The sequence below is a fragment of the Quercus suber genome, unplaced genomic scaffold (genome assembly GCF_002906115.3).
Source record: "Quercus suber isolate HL8 unplaced genomic scaffold, Cork oak 2.0 scaffold_463, whole genome shotgun sequence".
NCBI classification, from domain to species: Eukaryota; Viridiplantae; Streptophyta; class Magnoliopsida; order Fagales; family Fagaceae; genus Quercus; species Quercus suber.
In genome coordinates, this window is record NW_027069914.1 from 190544 (window position 1) to 210478 (window position 19935).

At 35.7% G+C, this 19935-nt stretch overlaps 2 long non-coding RNA genes across 2 annotated transcripts in view; both read left to right on the forward strand.

The window, feature by feature from the left end:
* LOC136062881 (uncharacterized) overlaps positions 1-19935 on the forward strand; it is a 72754-nt gene that overhangs the window by 37023 nt on the left and 15796 nt on the right. The gene's annotated exons all lie outside the window — the stretch shown is intronic.
* LOC111988635 (uncharacterized) lies at positions 2866-4060 on the forward strand. The gene is made up of 3 exons (XR_002880442.2): positions 2866-3116; positions 3389-3533; positions 3743-4060. It is a non-coding gene; the product is annotated as an uncharacterized LOC111988635 (long non-coding RNA).

Genomic DNA, 19935 nt, shown 5'->3' on the forward strand with positions numbered 1-19935 from the left:
TAAGCTCACCTGGCCCCCTCGGCCACTGGTGTGATGCAAGAGATGCCTCAATTTCCCTTCACCAACCAGTTGATCCAAATGGTCCCATAAACTTCTGCAGTCCTCGGTCGTGTGTCCATGATCCTGGTGGTATTGGCAGTAGAGGTTGCGATTGCGCCTATCAGGATTTCCTACCATTTTATTCGGCCACTTGAAGAACGGCTCGTTCCTGACCTTTTCCAAAACTTGATGGACTGGATCTCTGAATACGGTGTTGACTGCCTGGGGATTGGCTGATCCTGACTGAGCAGGAAAATCTCTTCTCGGTTTGTTATTGTGGTATCGATCCGACCTGAAATCCCTCCTCTCCTGGGGGATAACCTTTTCCTTACCTTTTCCTTGTTGTTGGTCTTCTTCGACTTTTTTATACTTCTCAATGCGGTCCATTAGCTGACGCATGCTAGTAACAGGCTTGCCAGATAAAGATGTCCTTAAACCATGATCAGTAGGAAGACCGAGCTTAAATGTTTCTAGGGCCATTGCATCAAAATTGCCCTCCATGTCGTTGAACATCTCCCAATATCTATCCGAATACGCCTTCAGGGTTTCTCCTTGTTGCATGCTTAAAGACAGTAATGACGATAAAGGTCGGGCCACCCTTCGGCAGGTGACAAAACGCGAACCAAAGGCTTGGGTGAGCTCTTTGAAAGAGCTGATGGAGTTTGGAATTAGTCCATCGAACCACCTCATAGCGACTGGTCCAAGACTGGAGGGGAAAACCTTGCACATCAGTGCCTCGTCCCTGGAGTAGACAGCCATCTTCTGGTTAAAATGACTCACATGTTCCACGGGGTCCGTTTTACCATTGTAGATAGTGAACGTCGGTTGGTTAAAGCGCCGAGGAAGTCTCGCCTCGTCAATCCTGTGTGTGAAGGGTGACCTAGAAATCTGATTTAGAGCCCTGCTCATGGCGTCGTTTTCCACGTCTCCACGTGATGGACTTCTACGTTGCCCTTTACGATGGGATTCTTCTTCATAAGAATAGGACTCACTGACTGGTGTCCTGGATTTATGTTAATAAGTAACGTCTGGCTCGTCGTCAGGGTCCTCATCAGAATACAAGGAAGCCCGTTTCCTCTTTGCATGACGCAACTCCCTTTTTAGCTTCTCAACCTCCCGCTGCAGATCTCGATTCTTCTCTGCATGGGATATGTGACTCCCGCTGTGTGATTGGCTCTAGTCAAGGGGCATGGTGTGGACACTACCTTCGCGGTCTTGTCTCCTCTCCAAGTTGAAAAAAGGGTCTACGTGCTGAGATACCCTAGATTCTGCTTCTTGCTGACCGTGCCCAGCCATCACCTACTGTTATCTTCGCTCCTGCACAAGCTTTTCCCACAGACGGCGCCAATTGTAGGGTCTGTTTTTGTAGCCCAAGCCCAAAAGAAAAATGTGGGTTAGAGGCCCAACGAACCCAGAACAATGAATTTGTAGAGAGTGGGTGAAAAAACTAGGCTGGATGTGAATCAAACAATGGTTGGCTAGGCTACGTAGGACGTAAACAACATAAAATAAAGCCGAAGAACTTGCTTAGTTGAATGTCCGAGGAGGTGTTTTATTGAATGAACAATAGTTACAATATTCAGAGCTACAGTAAAGCAATTCTTTTCTCCCTTTTGTGTTTCTCCGATCCCCTCTTTTATCAGGAGCCCCTCTTCTTTATATAGCACCCTTCCCCATTATCTGCATCGTCCACGTGTCCCCCATCTGTGCATCTACTTGAGTATATATCACGTCAGGTGTCTACTCTAGTTCTTTATGAGTGGCGGTAGTTAAGGATACACTGTTCAGGGGTCTTCTCCATATAAATGCGGCAAGAAAAGTTGTTGCAGTGCATTAAATACGGTGGTAGCAGCTTTTCCTTTAGATATTTCTTCGTTCTTATCATCTCCAGCCTTACCCTGGGCTTATTATCGTCCTTGAGATAGCTGGGAGGATCATTCGGATCTTCTACATGTCTGATTGATTACAGCTGTTTGCATCCGAGGAGTGAGATCTCTTCGGCAAAATGGTGATCCTTTCGGACAGAAGGTATCCTCCTCGGATAACAACCTCCTTTCACTTCTAGGCTCCATGCCTTCAGACGGGCCCGGCCCCAACCAATTTCTGCTCTTCGAAAACATAACACCCCTCAACATGGTGCCCAAGGCCCATTAAGTGATTTTGAATTTCTGCCCCCCACAGATTCCATTATAAAAATCAATCGGAAAGGTACAACATAATATTGTATTATTAATAAGTTTTTCAATGAAATTTGTATTTAAATTAACGATAATAAGTTTAGAAATTCTTTTAAAAAAATTATGTTGGAATAAGATTCCCTCCCATTAAATCATTCAATTTCCTCCAATTTTTAGTCATATGCAAGACACTTGACATTTACTTAATTTTGTGTGATTAATAAAAAATTAAAAGAAACTTAAATATTTAAATAGGAGGGGATCTTATTCTTATCCCAATCTAAATTAGAATAAATTAGCTTAATTAATTGGAGGAATCCCTTAGGAGATGGGATTTAGAGTTTTGAACCCAAAACCTCATGGATTTCATGATGTTTTCAGAACCGTTATACCAACTTATTGAAGTTTTAATTATTTAGTTTTGATATGTACGTGTTAATTATAATATGAAATCAACAAATAAATAAGTGCAAATTTGACTATTTTTTGGTAGGTAGATTATGAGAGCTGATTGAACAAAAAAAAAAAAATCTCAATTAGAATTTTAAAGATTCACTTGGCCGATAACTATTGATGTAAAACAAATTCATTACAACTGATTTTTTATGTAACAATGTAATCATTGGCATAAAAAATATATCTATTTGTGCTCCCATTAGTAATTTACCTTTTAGTGGCCGCTTCAAGAGCTTTATAGATTAGTGCTCTATTTATTGATTTTCAGAAGTTTGTGCTTTCAAACGCTATATAAACTATACAAAATATTCCAACCTCGAAGTAAAAGACCCAAAGCCCAGAATCAAAGCATAAAAATGAGTTGTGTGTGAATTCAATAGATTCTTCATTTGTGAAGTACACCGTGGAGCCATAGAATTTGGGGGGGAACTCACTTTGCTCAAGGTAACTTTTCTCTCTTTTTCTCTGTTTGTTTACCGAGAAAATGAAGGAAAAAAATATCATGCTTATGTGGAAGCTTGGCGGTTTATGTCTATATATATGCCTTTGATTTCAGAAAGAGCATCAATTTTACCCTAGAAAAAAAATTCAAGGAAAATTAAAGAGGAACAAATATAAAATGAGAATAAAAACTTTGAATCGTTTGTTATTGAAGAGTCTATCTCTGATTGTAGCATTCTATTGGAATAAACGTGTTCTTGTTGTGAATCTTGTAGTTTCAGTAGAATGTGGAATCTTGGGTACAAGGATACCAATCAAAAAAACCTGGGAAGGCTACCATAGAATGCCTCACAAAGATTCAGGCTTTGACTCATTTTTGGGGTTATAATATGTATTTCTTTCAAAGAGAGCATTTATGAGGTATAGTCTGCTGCAAAAAAAGTGTAATAATATGTTTCTTCATTATTCTAGTATGAGTGATATAACGTTCGCTATTCTAGTTTTTTAGCACTACTGTTTCTCATTTTTTTGGGGTACTATAGTAGTGTTATTGTTGCTTCTCTCTATATTTGTTTTGAGTTCAAATATTGCTCTGCTGTGCTGTGCTCTCATTTGCTTACATGGTGCAGTCAGTGCTGTTCAAGATCTATACAGGTCCCTGAACGACCCACCAGTGCTGAAGGGATGGAGAGTCATGAGCAAGAGTGTCATGTTCTGATTCATCTGTTATACTCCTGTAATCCACTTAGCTAACCTATTTTTTCTACCAACAATGCCACATTGCCATAGAAGCCCAAAACCTTACCCTTCTATGGTCTCTACTAATTTTATGCTGTAAAATTCAAGGAATAAAGCTCACTGGGTGGATTGGAGACCAGCTTAATAACCTGCATCATTTGAAGCACCTGTAACTGAAACTGCCTTGTTATATTTAGCTCTTATTGAAATAGTACCTGTAGTGTTTATTTATTTCTTTATTCTGGTTTCTTCTTTAGGGACGTCAGCTTCAATAACATTCAGGGTGAAACTTTTTAGTAACAGGAAGGGCAACTGTTATTTGTTTATATAGTAACATTCTGTTTTCTTCTTTATTCTGTCTTAAGCATTATATTTGTGTATATAATAATAGGAAGGGCAACTGTTTCTTCTTCCCAGGTTAAACCGTCAAATTGGTCTTCTTTCTTGTAGTAGTTCATTTGAAGAGTTCATCGCACAATTTAAGTTTAAGCGTTAAAAAACTAGATATGCTACGCCGTTTACTGTTTACACAGAAGAGGAATTGGGTATCGATAAGTCTGATGCTGGAAATACCCCATTATGTCCATTTGATTGTTCTTGTTGTTTTGGAGGATACATGCAAAAATCAGTTGGGTGTAGTTGCTTCATTTGATACAGTGAATCAGATTTTCTTTTAGTCTTGTAACTTTTCATTTGCTATTTTGTTGTTATAATTTGAGGGTATTGGAGCACAGCTTTCTTTTGCCTTGTACACTAGAACTAGATTACATTATTATTTTTATCTAATTCAATCAGTTTTGTGCTAATGATTAAGCATGTTTCTCAAAGTATGACTTCTTTGAGTCCAAGATATGGATCTTTGTAAGTTTTGAGGAAGAATTTGACGTAGTTAGAGCCATGTAGTCTATCTGTTAGTCAAACTAATTCTCTTACACATTTAAAGTAGAACATTATATAATTATTACATTTTTGCAGTCCTGAATTCATGGTGATATTACACATATAAATATGGATTTTCCATATAACTCCATTGGTTCTTATAGTCTCATTTACTTGAGTGAATTTTGTGATGCACTCACATTATTGCTTAGCATCTGAAAGCCTTTTTTACGTTCTTGTGAAGTTGATCTTGGGGATGTCTTGCGACAACTAATATATTCACTGTTGTACATTTGGCTGATACAGGGTTCAATATCATAAACTTTTTCCATTTACATCTTTGCCATATACAGGGGTTCCAATTAGCAGAATGGATACTTTTTATTTAAATTTTTAATGTCTTATTGCCTGTATAATGATGTTTCTGATCTCTTTTGTGAACAATTGCATAATTAAAGTTATTTTGGAGGATGTTGTGCAATTTTTGTAGTTGAAACTAGGGATGTTAATTATGACAAAAGTTGCAGTTGACTGATACAGAATTTTATATATTAGCATTAACTCAAAAATTGAAGTTGATTTTTACTTCATTACTATGTACATCTGAAATTTTGATCTCCTTTGTCCAAAAAAAGAAAAAAACAAAGGTCTTTAGGCACCATTTATGAATTACCTAGCCTGAGTTTCTGAATCAACCCTAGGCTTGTGGTATTTAAATTCCTTTTGTTGAATCTGGTCATTTTCTTTTGTTGTATCAGTATTTGTAAATCACAACCATTTCTGCACTCTCCCCACTGCCATAATTTGAACTCCTTCAATATTGTACTCATCTGGGAAATGGGAAAAACTGTGTAGATACATGTCCATTTTCTACTAGCTTTTACATTTAGCTTTTAGTTTTTCTTGTTTAAGTACAGCCTTTTCATTTACCTTAATTTTTTTTCCTTCCTTTTTCAAAGCACAAATATACTTTGGTCCACTTTCCAGCAAAAAGCCAAATAAGCTTATATATGTTGGTAAACGAATTACACTCCGCCTTCATCTAAACCATCTGGTGTTTATTCATTTTTAATATGATGTTTCCAGTGAATATAGTTGGAGCTCCCTTGTCAAGGAAATACTCTATAATCTGTGTCATAACCAACTCCAGTAAGGTCCTGATTTATCGGGCAGTCTTGCTATGAGTTCCCCTGAACCAAGGATGCGAAATCTTCCCATCATGGGCATGTTTGCATGTACCCAAGATCAAAGGGAAATGTTTGAATATCTTCCTACTGTTTCATTCAAGGCCGGAGTGTCAAAATATGCTCTTTTTATTATTGGTTTATTTTGTGAGTTGGACAGGCTTAATGGTAAAAAGACGCTCAAAAATCTAGTTGCCATTCTTTATTATTGCTTCCACTGACTTGTAGGTTTCTCAATAGCTGTTCTTTGCTGCACTTTGCAACTTATATTGATCCTGATTGCTTGCTTAAACATCTTTCGCCAGGAACATTCAAGATAATTCTTTCAGTGGCATTATACCAAAGCATTGTCCAATCTACTAGATTATTAGCCTCATTATCTTATTCACCGTATAAACATGAACCTCATCTTGCCAAGTGTTAGTATAAGCACACTAAAACTATATACACCAGCATTCTCAGTTAAATAGCCCATACGCACATATTCTAGCGTTGTGTACCCAAGTTTTCCACGAATATGAAAAACTTGTACATGCCATTGACCTTCGGGAATTGACATGGAGAGTGAGAAATAAATCAATTTGGCAACATTGTTCTCGTCCAATATAATGTTACCCAGCTGAATATATATGTACTAATAACAGGCCTGAAAATGCAGTACAGAGATATGCAACTGCATTAGCTATGCCCATTGCTATCTTTAATTTGCATTTCAATGGTCATGGCTCAGAGTTAAGTCCCTTAGTTGATGGGATACAAATACAGTTGGAGTGAATGATGTCCATTACAAATTCATACACTAGAATCGGATTTTTGGTATCTAAGCAACATCCTAAGAGTTTTAGAACATTTTGGTGGACACTCATTTGTGATCCAATGACAATGTCTTTGATCATCTCTCCAGGTATAGCCCATGATCTTTTGCCATACTTTTTAACTGAAAATAAGTGATCTTCCAAAGAACCCTTGTAAAAGTGAAAATCATATCCAAAAAATTTGAAGTGGGTCACAGTTGTATGTTGCTCTTCTGAGCTCTTTAGTAGAGAAGACATGAATAAGATCTCTTTCTCCATTGCAAAAGGCAATTAACTCCTCTAATAACATTCTTCGATTCTTCATAAATGGTGTCTCTGTCTCCTCTTGAGCTTCCCTCTTCATTTCAAACATGAAATCATCTTCTTCATCAAATCCTCAGGTTACATATTGGAATATTAATATACACGCAAGATATGATGAGACAAGACATGAAGAAGCTATAATCAGGCTTTACAGAAAGATATTTGGAGATCACTAACCAATTTTTGCTTTTAGATCAATCGGCATGCACAATTTAGAGTTTGAAACTAGGAGTACTCTTCCACCATGTAAATCATGAATTGTAAGTATTTGGAACAAATTACCTACCCAAATATCAATGCTTAAAGAAGTGGGCCAACATGTCACGACCACACATTGCAGTAACAAGCATACCAAACCAATGTAGCTATTAGTTATCATTGCTGATTAATGTTAGAACTAATTATGTTTGTGCCTATACTTCAACTAATTAATACTTGTTGGTGCTAATTAATACATGACTTAAGGAAAATACTAGCCATGTTTGTACTTATAGTTCAAAGAATTTTTTTATTTTTATAGTTCAAAGAATTAGTGTAGTCACAATTGAGGTTCCTCCTTAATTGAGTGTGTGTTGTGCAAGCACTGTTACACAAAGATGATATCCATTGTATGTTTGAGTCACAACCATGAACTCCTCAAGGCCAACCAATCTGCTCACATGCTTGAAAAAAAAAAAAAACCTTTAACGTGGTTCTTAACATCTTTTTTTTTTTTTTTCCTAATTTCTTTCCATACATATAAAAGAATAAAAAAAAAGAAAAAGAAAAAACCAACTCAATATAAGTTGAATAATGCATAGATCCTTAAATTTATAATTTAAATTCTAATAGTCTAATAATTCCACAATAGAAGAAAAATAAATATGTATACATTTTATACACGGAATGCACCAACTAAAACCTAGCAGCTTAGAATTAGCTTGTAATTTTTATTTACAAATATATGTGCAATATCATTCAACATGCACTTACTCATTGTTCTAAAAATTAGATTACACAGAAGTAGATTGCACAAAGATTTGCCAATTATTTACAACTTATTTTTTTTATTCCCTTTCTTAAATCAATTTATCTCACCCTTTAATAGTTTTATAATAAAAAAAATAAAGTAGGTTTTTTGTTTTTAAGTAAGCCAGTAATTTATTTAAACGCACTTTTTATTTCAATATTAGAAAATAAGCAAATATATATATATATATAGTATGGGATGGTATCATTAATCATGGTAGTACAGTCTCACACAGATGCAAGCTTTTTTTTTGAGGTGCGTCACAGACACAAACTTTACAAACCCACTACCCATTTATTATAATTGATAAAGTTTAAAATATATCCATTGCACATTATTATTCAACATGTATTTACACATTGTTCTAAAAAGTAGATTACAGAAGTAGATTACCCAAAGATTTGCCACCTTATTATAAATAAAAGTGGGAGGGTATGATGGTGTAGTGGTCCACTGGGTAATTTGCATTGGGCAGTCAATTGTTTTTGGTCTATGCCTTAAAACAAAGTTGCCCCGACATTAGTTAGTGCATCTCAATGATCTCATAACAGTCTCACTTCTTTTTTTTTCTTTTTTAAGAATACTAATTATTTTAACATACACAAAAATGGAGAGGGGAATAACAGTCTCACTTTGACTGTCGAGTTTGACTTGTCCACTTCATTATGAGCAGGGGCATTATGGAAATAAATATGAAAAAGGGCATGACGCTCATAGGATTTTTCTTTTTGGGAAAGTGGGAAAGATAAAATAGCATACCTAATTTGCTGCTTTTGTCTCGGGGCATTGTAATTAATATTAAATAGGACCCACACTGCCATATCCATGTGAACTTGGAATTCACATCAGGTGCAATACTTTCACTTCCTTCACAATTTTTTTTAAGTTTTTTTACTTCTTAACTTTAACTTTTTAACTCTTTTTTAATATATTTTATTTAATGGCTGAGATTGAAAGTTGCTTTTTCAACTTTCAATCTCAGCCATTAATTAGGTATTGCACCAGGTGCAATATCCTAAGAATTGCACATGATGTGAATCCGTGAACTCGAACCACTTTTTTCTTTTTGAAATATGGTTTTATAATAATTTTATAACAAATTTGAAGTAATGAGCTAAAAAGTAATTTTAATGATAGATGAAATTAATAATTATATGTAAGTTTCATATTGTATTGATGTATCATAGGTGTTCATGAATCGTACGATATAATATATGTATTGTATGAATTGTATTGTACTATAGAATTGTACGTATCGTACGATACATAGACAAATGCTTTAAAATGAGTTTTTTTTTTTTTAATTAAAATTTATACTTTTTTTTTATTTGAATCTAACAAGTTGTAAGACTTATTTTTAAAAGAAAATTATTAGGTTACTTAATTTAGCCAAATAAAATAACATATTTATAAGTTTTTTTTTTTCCTCTCTTTCTCTTACAAAATTTGGACTACACAGTACACACTTACACTTCACTTTATTATTTACAAATATATTTTATATACTATGAATAAGATATTAATTGACAATATAATTATGTTAGATTCTAAAGATTTAGAATTTTATGTATTTAGAACTCTAATTTGTATTGTTGGCAAACCATGATCAAAACAGGTTGTTTAGTCTTGTTTAGATTTGCTCAAAGTTGGGTCTTTCATGTAAAGTTGGAATCGAGAGGCTGCAGATGAATTTGTGCATTTCGGCCTGGCTCGATCGATCGAAGGAAAGGTTCGATCGATCGAATCTCGGGTAGAATGTTTTTTTGCAGAATTTTCCAGCTCAGCCCTAACTCATTAAACGTTTTGGGTTTTTTGTTTTTACCCTAGGTATAAAAAGAAAAACCCTAGCCATGTTTTTAGTGTCGCTCCAGTTGTATTGTTGCTCATACTTTTTTGTTTTGTGTAAATCTCTTGTGAGATCTAGAGGAGCTTTCCTTTACACAAAGCTTAGGGTTTTCAAGGTAGAGATTACTTCAACATCTTGATGATCAACTCGGTTGCTACCATTGAAACTTAAAGAATATCAAGCGTGGGTGCTTATAGCTGATTGGAGAATCCAAGAAAGAAGGAGTCCGTGGATTCAGATCTTGCATGTGGTCGTGTCAGTAAGTTCTACTGGTGGGTAGCATTAGGAAGTCAAGCGGGGAGCTTGTAAGTCCTTTTGTATGAACTTCGATTCTTTCATAATGGATTCAGGTTTACCTTGAGGATAGCTAGGTCAAATCCTCCCCAGATTTTTACCGTGTGGTTTCTTGGGTGATCATATCATTGTGTCTTTTATATTTCCGCTGCTTTATACTTTTGATATGATTGTATGTTTGTGATAACCTAGAATTGTTTAAATTGATTAAGTTAATCACTTGGCTAATTAACTAGGTTAATCTGTTTGTTTTAAGGGGTCTAAAACCGTTCAAGTGGTATCAGAGCGGGTAGCTCTCTTGTTATAGATTTTTTAATCTCTGAGCTGATCCTTGACCCCTGTTGTCATGGAGCATGGACACTCTCTTGTTGTTCCTCCTCACTTTGATGGGAATAACTATGCTTATTGGAAAGTAAGGATGAAAGCATTCCTGAAATCTATTGATGAGAGGGTTTGGAATTCCGTTGAATATGGATGGCAGAAGCCCACTACTCCTGTGAGTGAGTGACAAACTTTTGAAAAAGAAGCACCAGGTTTCAATAGCAAAGCTATGAATGCCATCTTTAATGCTGTTTCTATGGAGGAATTTAAGAGAATCTCTAATGTTGAGGTTGCTCACACTGCTTGAAAAATCCTCCAAACTGTGCATGAAGGCACAAAGGCAGTTAAGATCAATAAACTGCAGCAATTGACTTCTAGATTTGAAAGCATTAGAATGTCTGATGATGAATCTTTTGATGAATTCTATACTAAATTAAATGATATTGTTAATTCTGCTTTTAATTTGGGTGAAATCTATGATCAACCTAAAATTGTTAGGCAGATACTTAGATCATTAACTGAAGACTTTAGACCCAAAGTGACTGTCATTACTGAGAGCAAGGATGTGGACACCATCCCTGTTAATGAGCTTGTAGGATCTCTTCAGTCCTATGAGTCTGACCTACCCAAAGTGAACAAATTCAAATCAATGGCTCTTAAGTCAGTTGATGATGCTGATGTTGGTGGATTTGATGATGAGCTCTCTGCTACAGAGATTGCATACCTTGCCAAGAACTTTAGAAACTTTCTTAGGAATAACAATAGAAAGGCAAGAGGTACAAACACTGTTGAACCTAGAAGCTTTAAGAAGAATGATCCCACTAAGGTTAATAATTTTGAAAAACCTAGAGAAAAAGTTGGTCAATCTTCAACCAATCCTTTGGGTGCTCAGTGTTTTGGCTGTCAAGGGTATGATCATGTGAATTCTTGAGATCTAAGGGTAAAGCTATGGCTATAACCCTTAGTGATAATGAGGTTTCTGATGATGAATCTGGATGTGACGAAGATGGAAACTTCATTGCTTTCAATGCTACTGCTGTAGTAAATGAAAGTATATCTGTTGAAGAGAACCTTTCTGATGGGGAACTCTCTGAGGATGTAGATCTTCAAGAGGCCTATAATAAACTTTGCAAAATTGCTGCAAAGGATGCCATGAATGTTGAACTTGGCCTGGAGAAAATTGAATCTCTTGAGCTTGAAAAGAAGAATTTGCTTGTTAATTTGTTTGATGCTAATGATCTTTTGAATAATGTTAAATCTGAGAACATGCTCTTACTTGATAAAGTTAAAACTTTGGAACATGATTTATCTGTTTCTAGATCTGCTAGTTCTAAACTTGATCAAATGTTGAATGTTCAAAAGTATCATTCTCATAAATCTGGTTTAGGATATGTTGAAAGCATCTTTGATTCTGCACCACATTCCACAAACTTTGTTCCTTCATCTTCTTCTGAACCTTCTGCGAGTGAGGATGTGAGTGAAACTGTTAAGCCCCCTGTGAGTGAGGTAGTTAAACCCATAGAAGTTTCATCACCTAGGAAGATTAGGGTTGATCTAGGAGAGTCTAAACCTAAGGATTCTACCCTTTCTAAGGACAAGATACATGGTAAATCTGCTTGGGTTTGTCACTATTGTGGAAAGTCTGGACACATTCGTCCTAAATGTTACAAGCTTCAAGCTGCTAAGAGAGCAAACAAACCAAAGGTGCCTGTGCCTCAAGCATAAGATCCTATGGCACTCACTGGTGAATTGGTAAAGGCTTTGAACCTTTATTCCAATCCTGGAGTTGGAAATCACTCGAATGTGAATAAGAACTCCAATGCTCGTGGTGCATCTAAAAGATTTTGGATGCAAAAGACTCAATCTAATTGAGTCTTTCTGACATGGTCCTTGTGCTTCATTGCTCATTCCTCTGTGACCATTGTTCTTTGGTGTTTTTGTGTTTTTTTTCTAGAACTTGCATTGCATTACATTTATGCATTTCATTCTAGGTTTTATTTTTTTAATTAAAAAAAAAAAAAGAGAAAATGTGAAAGCAAAAAGTGGTTTGACATTATTTTTCTTGGTTTTTGAAAACAAGGCTGGTCAATTTATTTTCACATAACATGTTTTATATACCTTGTTTAGCTTTAATGAGCTTATTTATTCCACTTGACTAGTTGAAACTTTGTAGTGCATGTTGTGTGGGAAAGATGTTTATGGTTTTTGATAATTTTGTCTTAATCTTGAAGTCACATGTTATTTGACTATCGGACTTGATCCTTTTGGGAAAGGCATAAATAACCATCTCACCACTGTTCACTAGCCAATCATGAACACCTTAGTGCATATCATAAGATTTTGTGTACTTGTTACAATGCACAAAAAGAACATTAGGTGATGCCTTGGCTTAATTGCTTAATGTTTAAAACTGGTGTGTACTATTAGGCTTGATGCCATCTCACATAATTAAAATTGGTGTGTACTATTAGGCTTGATGCCATTTCACATATATAAGAGGCTAAATTCAAGAAACTTACATGATTTCAAGCTTATGTTCTAGGAGATGTGGGAGTTATATGATGTAACTCTTTAGGTGACAGTCTCTTTTAAATTCTGTGTGATGAAATTTGTAGACTTTGTGCTTGATTTCTATTCACATACCTCACATGTATCTCAAGCTTTTGCTAGTTTGCATACACTACACGAGGTACTCTTTGCTAAACACTGTACATGTTATTGTGTGTATTTTTGATCTAACCGACCAAGTTTGAAAATATCTTGAGAATTATGTAAAATATTTTTTTTGCCTGAGAAATTAAAGGAAGAACTGGCTGAAACTTTCTTTGGAGAAACTGGGATTACAAATTTGGGTTTTTGAAAAAGCATTCCATTTCATCTCATACTCATGCATTGTGTTTCATTGATTTTAATGCTTTGAGGAGTTATTTTTCAAAAACTGGTTTGAGTTTTTCAAAACTGTGATTTTTCTCAAAATACTGTAATCCACTGCCTATTTCGATCGATCCATTCTGTTTTTCGATCGATTAAAAATTTTAAAATTCCTTTTAAAAAATTTCGGAGTGATTCGATCGATCGAAAGTAATTTTTGATCAATCGAAAGTCGTGAATTAGCTTTTTAAAACAGTGTTCGTTGACTGATTCACTTACCTTTTCAAAAGTTTTTTCAAACTTCCTTTCTCTCTCCGACAAGGCAAGGATCTAGTGAATTTTTTGTCGTTTTCCTCCAAATTTTTTGCAAGATTTCTCTTTCCTCAAGCCAGTAAGTCTCTTTTGCCCCTCAATTTTGAGTTTATTTGCATTTTTCATGCATTCTCTCTCTAATTTTCGGACCTCTCTAATTTTGGGATTTTTGATGTTTCAAGCCCAATTATGTGCAATCGATCAATGGGTTTTTATGGGGACATGTTATAAACATGATTGTGATAGTTTAATTTGATCAATTTTGGGTTTTGTGAGAAATTGATATTTCTAGGGTTTATGTTTAGTTCCGAATTGGGGATTTTGTTCAATTAAGTTGAAATTGATGAAATTGGCTTGTTGATTGGATGTAATTAGGCATTATAATCTATATGTTGTGTTTTGTAATGCTTAATTCATCAATGTGCTTCAAAATTTTTCAAGTGGTTTTCAAATTTTTGGGGTTTTTGTTAGAAACTCTATGCTCAAGCCAATTTTGTGCAATTGAACTTAAAATTGAACTTTGTTTACTGCATTAGTACATGCATCATGCCATTTTTAACTGTTCATGCATCATATAGTTTTTTGCTCTATATTGTTTTTTGTGCTAACTTGTAGTCTGCCCTTGGTTTTTTATTGTTTCTCTTTTTGGTTTTCTCTTGTGTCTCTGTCCTTTCCTTAGCATCATGCCTAGGAAAACTAGGGCTCGTAGGTCTGTCCCTGAACCTACTCCTTCCCCTCCATCTTTTGACCGAGAGAAATTTTCTAGTGAGAAAAACCAGGAAATCTTTGAGAAGCTGAATCTTAGGCGTAAGATTTGGTCTGAGCAATCTGTCATTCTAGATGAGTTAGATCCTGCCATTAGGGCAAACTTAGAACGTAGGGGCTGGTTACCCTTAGTGGATATTTCTGATCCTCCTCCACCTGCTACCTTGATTCGAGAGTTCTACTCGAACATCTCGATCCGCGTCTATGATTCCAACACTTTGGTAAAGAGTTGGATACGAGGCGTAAAGTACACCATTACTCCTACAGTAGTGGCTGATGCTCTAGGGGTACCCTTGGTCTAGCACCCTGTCTACCCTTATGATGAGTCTCCAGTTTTGAGTGATGTCATGTCTTACATCACTGGGTCATCTATCCAGTGGGGTTCTGATCTTAGGATCACCACTGCTGAGCTTTCTGAGCTACACTATCTTTTCTTTAGGATAGCGTGTCACTGTTTTTGGCCCATTTCTCATCTGCACACCATTCCTCACGAGAGGTGTGTATTTTTGTACGCTTTAGTTACTGATGCTCCTATCAGTTTTCCCCACTTGTTCCTTCGTTCTTTGGACGAAGTGTATAGGAGTTCATCTTCTGCTCATGCCCTTGTTCATCCTATTTTTATCCATAGGATTCTTCTTTTTCTTGATCTTAGTGATTTCCCTTCCTCGGAGCCTGTGCATGTCATTGGTCCTATAGGTGCGTCTTTTCTTAGACAGAGGGCTGCTCACCTTCGAGCTGGCTCTAAACACCCTAGGTCTACACCTTCTGGGTCCGCACCTCCTCCCTCTTCTTCTACAGGTCCTACTGGTGAGGATGTTCCTGATCCTGATGCTGCTGCTGCTGTTGCTGTTCCTCCACCTCCATCGGATGACTTTGATATCCGTCGTACGTTGGAGACTGTCATAACCGTTCAGGCGGCTCATGTGCACCTCCTCCCTCTTCTTCTACAGGTCCTACTGGTGAGGATGTTCCTGATCCTGATGCTGCTGCTGCTGTTGCTGTTCCTCCACCTCCATCGGATGACTTTGATATCCGTCGTACGTTGGAGACTGTCATAACCGTTCAGGCGGCTCATGGTCAGTTTTTGGTGGACCATTTTGATGAGATTCGTGCGTTGCGAGCTGATCTGGCGCATCTTCATTCACCCTCACCACCTCCTTTTGATGATGGATTGTGATTGCCCTTTGGCATTTCGTCACAAAAAGGGGGAGTAGAGTTTGTAGAGGAGTTTTGTACTTAGGGAGATTTTTTGTTTTTTGTTTTGTGGAGTTGTTAGATTGTATTTAGGCGCTTCACCTTGTATATCATTTTTTTGGGGATATTCATGTTAGGGGGAGTAACATTGATTGATATACATGATTTCATAGTTGATTCTTGTTTCTTTGGATTCACTGTTTATTGATTTATATTTTTGAGTTATTCATTGATATATGTCTTTATTATGTGTTGTGTGAATCATACAAGAATGTTATACCTGTTTATATACTATTTTCTGTCACACATGCGTTTATACGTTTGTTGAGTATTTCAGGAATATACAGGTTGATTCAATTAAGCTGCTGTCTACACTTGCAACTGATGGATAGTAGTTAGGATTGAATTTTAGTCTTTATGAGCATTATTTTTGTAAAGGGCTTTTTAATTGTAAACTTTGAGCTTAGTGTTTGTGTTTTGTCATGGATTGCCAAAGGAGGAGTTTGTTAGGTTCTAAAGATTTATGATTTTATGTATTTAGAACTCTAATTTGTATTGTTGGAAAATTATGATCAAAACAGGTTGTTTAGTCTTGTTTAGACTTGCTCAAAGTTGGGTCTTTCATGTAAAGTTGGAATCGAGAGGTTGCAGATGCATTTGTGCATTTCGGCCTAGCTCGATCGATCTAAGGAAATGCTCGATCGATCGAATCTCGGGCAGAATGTTTTTCTGTAGAATTTTCCAGCTCAGCCCTAACTCATTAAACGTTTTGGGTTTTCTGTTTTTACCCTAGGTATATAAAGAAAAACCCTAGCCACGTTTTTAGTGTCGCTCTAGTTGTATTATTGCTCATACTTTTCTATTTTGTGTAAATCTCTTGTGAGATCTAGAGGAGCTTTCCTTTACACAAAACTTAGAGTTTTCAAGGTAGAGATTACTTCAACATCTTGATGATCAACTCGGTTGCTACCATTGAAGTTTAAAGAATATCAAGCGTGGTGCTTGTAGCTGATTGGAGAATCCAAGAAAGAAGGAGTCCGTGAATTCGGAGCTTGCACGTGGTCGTGTCAGTAAGTTCTACTGGTGGGTAGCATTAGGAAGTCAAGCGGGGAGCTTGTAAGTCCTTTTGTATGAACTTCGATTCTTTCATAGTGGATTCAGGTTTACCTTGAGGATAGCTAGGTCAAATCCTCCCCAGGTTTTTACCGTGTGGTTTCCTGGGTGATCATATCATTATGTCTTTTATATTTCCGCTGTTTTATACTTTTGATATGATTATATGTTTGTGATAACCTAGAATTGTTTAAATTGATTAAGTTAATCACTTAGCTAATTAACTAGGTTAATCTGTTTGTTTTAAGGGGTCTAAAACCGTTCAAATTATTTTTATTTTTGTCATTATTGTTATAAGTCCAAGAAACTGCCAAGAAGAAATATTTTTGAAAAAAATTATTAAAATAAAAGAACAAGAAGAGAGAGTATATGTCAATAATGATGAAAAATGTTTTAATGAAGAAATAAGTTTGCAAAATGATAAATGTGATGATAGTATTGACTTAGATGAGGTTGATTAGGTAGTATGATGAATTTGATGAAAAATTTTATTATTTTTGGGTCATTTGTAATATATTATCACTTTTGAATTTAAGCAATTTGAATGTATATGTTATAAACACGTGCTAGTTTGATTTATTTAGTTAACTTGCTAAATATTATTGTATAAGTGATGAATAAATTAGTCATTGGTTGAATACATTCAAAATTTATAATGAATATACCCTTTATATATGTACGTCTATAATTTTTTTTAATAATTTTATTAAGTATTTGTGTATCTTACGATACACGATACTATATGATACATGATAAAGAAAAATAAAAAATCGATTCATGATACAATTCACATTTTTACAATTATGCTAATAACAACTTACTACCTATAATTTATTGTAAAAATATTATAGATATAAATATTTTATTTATTTTATTTTTTATACGAGAACCCGAACCCTTTTGGTTATTTGGGAATATTGAGTCATGTGAACCCGAAATTCCCTACTCCCTTCCATGTCCACATTTCACCTCTTTTGTCACATTTATTCCAAATGACACATACCCTATAACCTTTTCTATCTCTAACTCGCTTTATATGTACTATAGTACTAGTAATTTAAATGTGTATGTTATAAACACGTGCTAGTTTGATTTATTTAGTTAACTTGTTAAATATTATTACATAAGTGATGAATAAATTAGTTATTGGTTGAATATATTCAAAATTTATAATGAATATACCCATTATATATGTACATCTATAATTTTTTTAATAATTTTATTAAGTATTTGTGTATTTTACGATACACGATACTATACAATACATGATACAGAAAATAAAAAATCGATTTACGATACGATTCACATTTTTACAACTATATTAATAACAACTTACTACCTATAATTTATTGTAAAAATATTATAGATGTAAATATTTTATTTATTTATTTAATTTTTTATACAAGAACCCAAACCCTTTTCATTATTTGGGAATATTGAGTCATGTGAACCCGAAACTCCCTACTCCCTTCCATGTCCACATTTCACCTCTTTTGTCATATTTATTCCAAATGACACATACCCTATAACCTTTTCTGTCTCTAACTCTCTTTATATGTACACCTATCCTTAATGATAATTTGGACATTTGAAAACTCATAGACATGGAGGCATATATAATAATAATAAATTAATTGAGGATGGCAAAGAGAATGTACCATGCATATCAACCCAGGGAATTAAGAGAGATAGAAGTCGATATAACATATGAAACTCCAAAATTTGGTATTTTGTGGATGTGGTGAAAGTGTTATTTTCTAAGCTCTTTTATGTAATACCAATCAAAACTTTTATGATCAACAAGTAAAAGCAAGGTACTTTCTTTTCAATTTATAATATTGTGGATGTGGAAGTGTTCGTCAACATATGATGACTTATAAGCACCGTATTGGACTCTTGGGAAATTTCATGATAACTGACTTGAAGCGGTTCTTGTACTATTCTTATCAATTTGTGGGCAAACTTCTTCATCAATTTTTTTGCTACAGTGTTTTCAGTTTTTTTTTTCCCTTCAGTTTTCAGCAAAATAAGAGCTTGTTTGGATGAAGAGAGTTTTGAGTGATATCACTCAGTTTTATGTTTTCATCATCCAAATCGTGTGGCTCCCACCGCTCAGCAGTTGTTTGGATTAGTTTTGAATCACGATTTTCATCACTCAAAAACTCAGTAAAATGGATGTGAGTGACCAAAACTGAAAACAGGTTTCACCTGTTTTCAAAACTCAAAAACTGAGTTTCAGTGGCAAGTCGGTAAATTAGATGAAGTTGTGGGCCCCTTCGCCAGTGCATTGTCACATCCGGAACAGGTTGAGTTATTACCGTTGGAGCTCCTTTTCTCACTTCCCTCTCTCAACCTCTTCTCATTTTCACTTCCCTCTTCATCCCCAGCGAGCTAGCTCCACCACTGAACCCAACAACCCCAAATCAGCCAAACACAGACCCAACAACCCCAAACCCAACCAACTCCATCAGCACAATCAACCCAATCACAACCACCCATCACCCACTGTCGCAACCACAACCAGCCCACCACGACTCAAATTAAAATAAAATAAAATAATTATCACCACCATAAACCCACCTCAACAACGGTCATCCACAACACCCATCACAGGCCACAACCAACACATCACAAGCTACAACCCACAAGCCACAACTAGCCACAAACCACACGTCGATCTGACCCATGAAACCTAGCAAACCGATATGACCCATAAAACCCAGCAAACCGATCTATACCCACACCCCAACACGCTGATCTAAAAAAAAAAAAAAAAAAAAGGAAAAGAAAGAAAGAAAATTAAAGGGAGAAGAGTACAGGGGAGATCGACGGCGAGTGGAGGAAGAGATGGCCGGAGCTGGACAGTCTTAACAAGGTGAGGGAGCTTCTCATTTCTTTGTTCCTTCTGATTTGAGGAATGTGGGAGAGAGAAGTGGTGGATTCAATGGGTGAAAGAGAGGAGAGGGGAGGAGAAGAGGGGTGAAATTTTAGGTCTTAGGGGAGAGTAAAGGCAGAGAAGTGAAGAGAGGAAAAAAGAAAAAGAAAAGGAGAGAGAACTTACGCGGGTAGGCAACTATCTGTCTGACCCAATACAGTAAATGGGTCCCACCATTATTGCAAAATTTTGAGTTACATAGAACAAGAAATGAAACCAAACATGTTTTATTTTGAGTGAGTG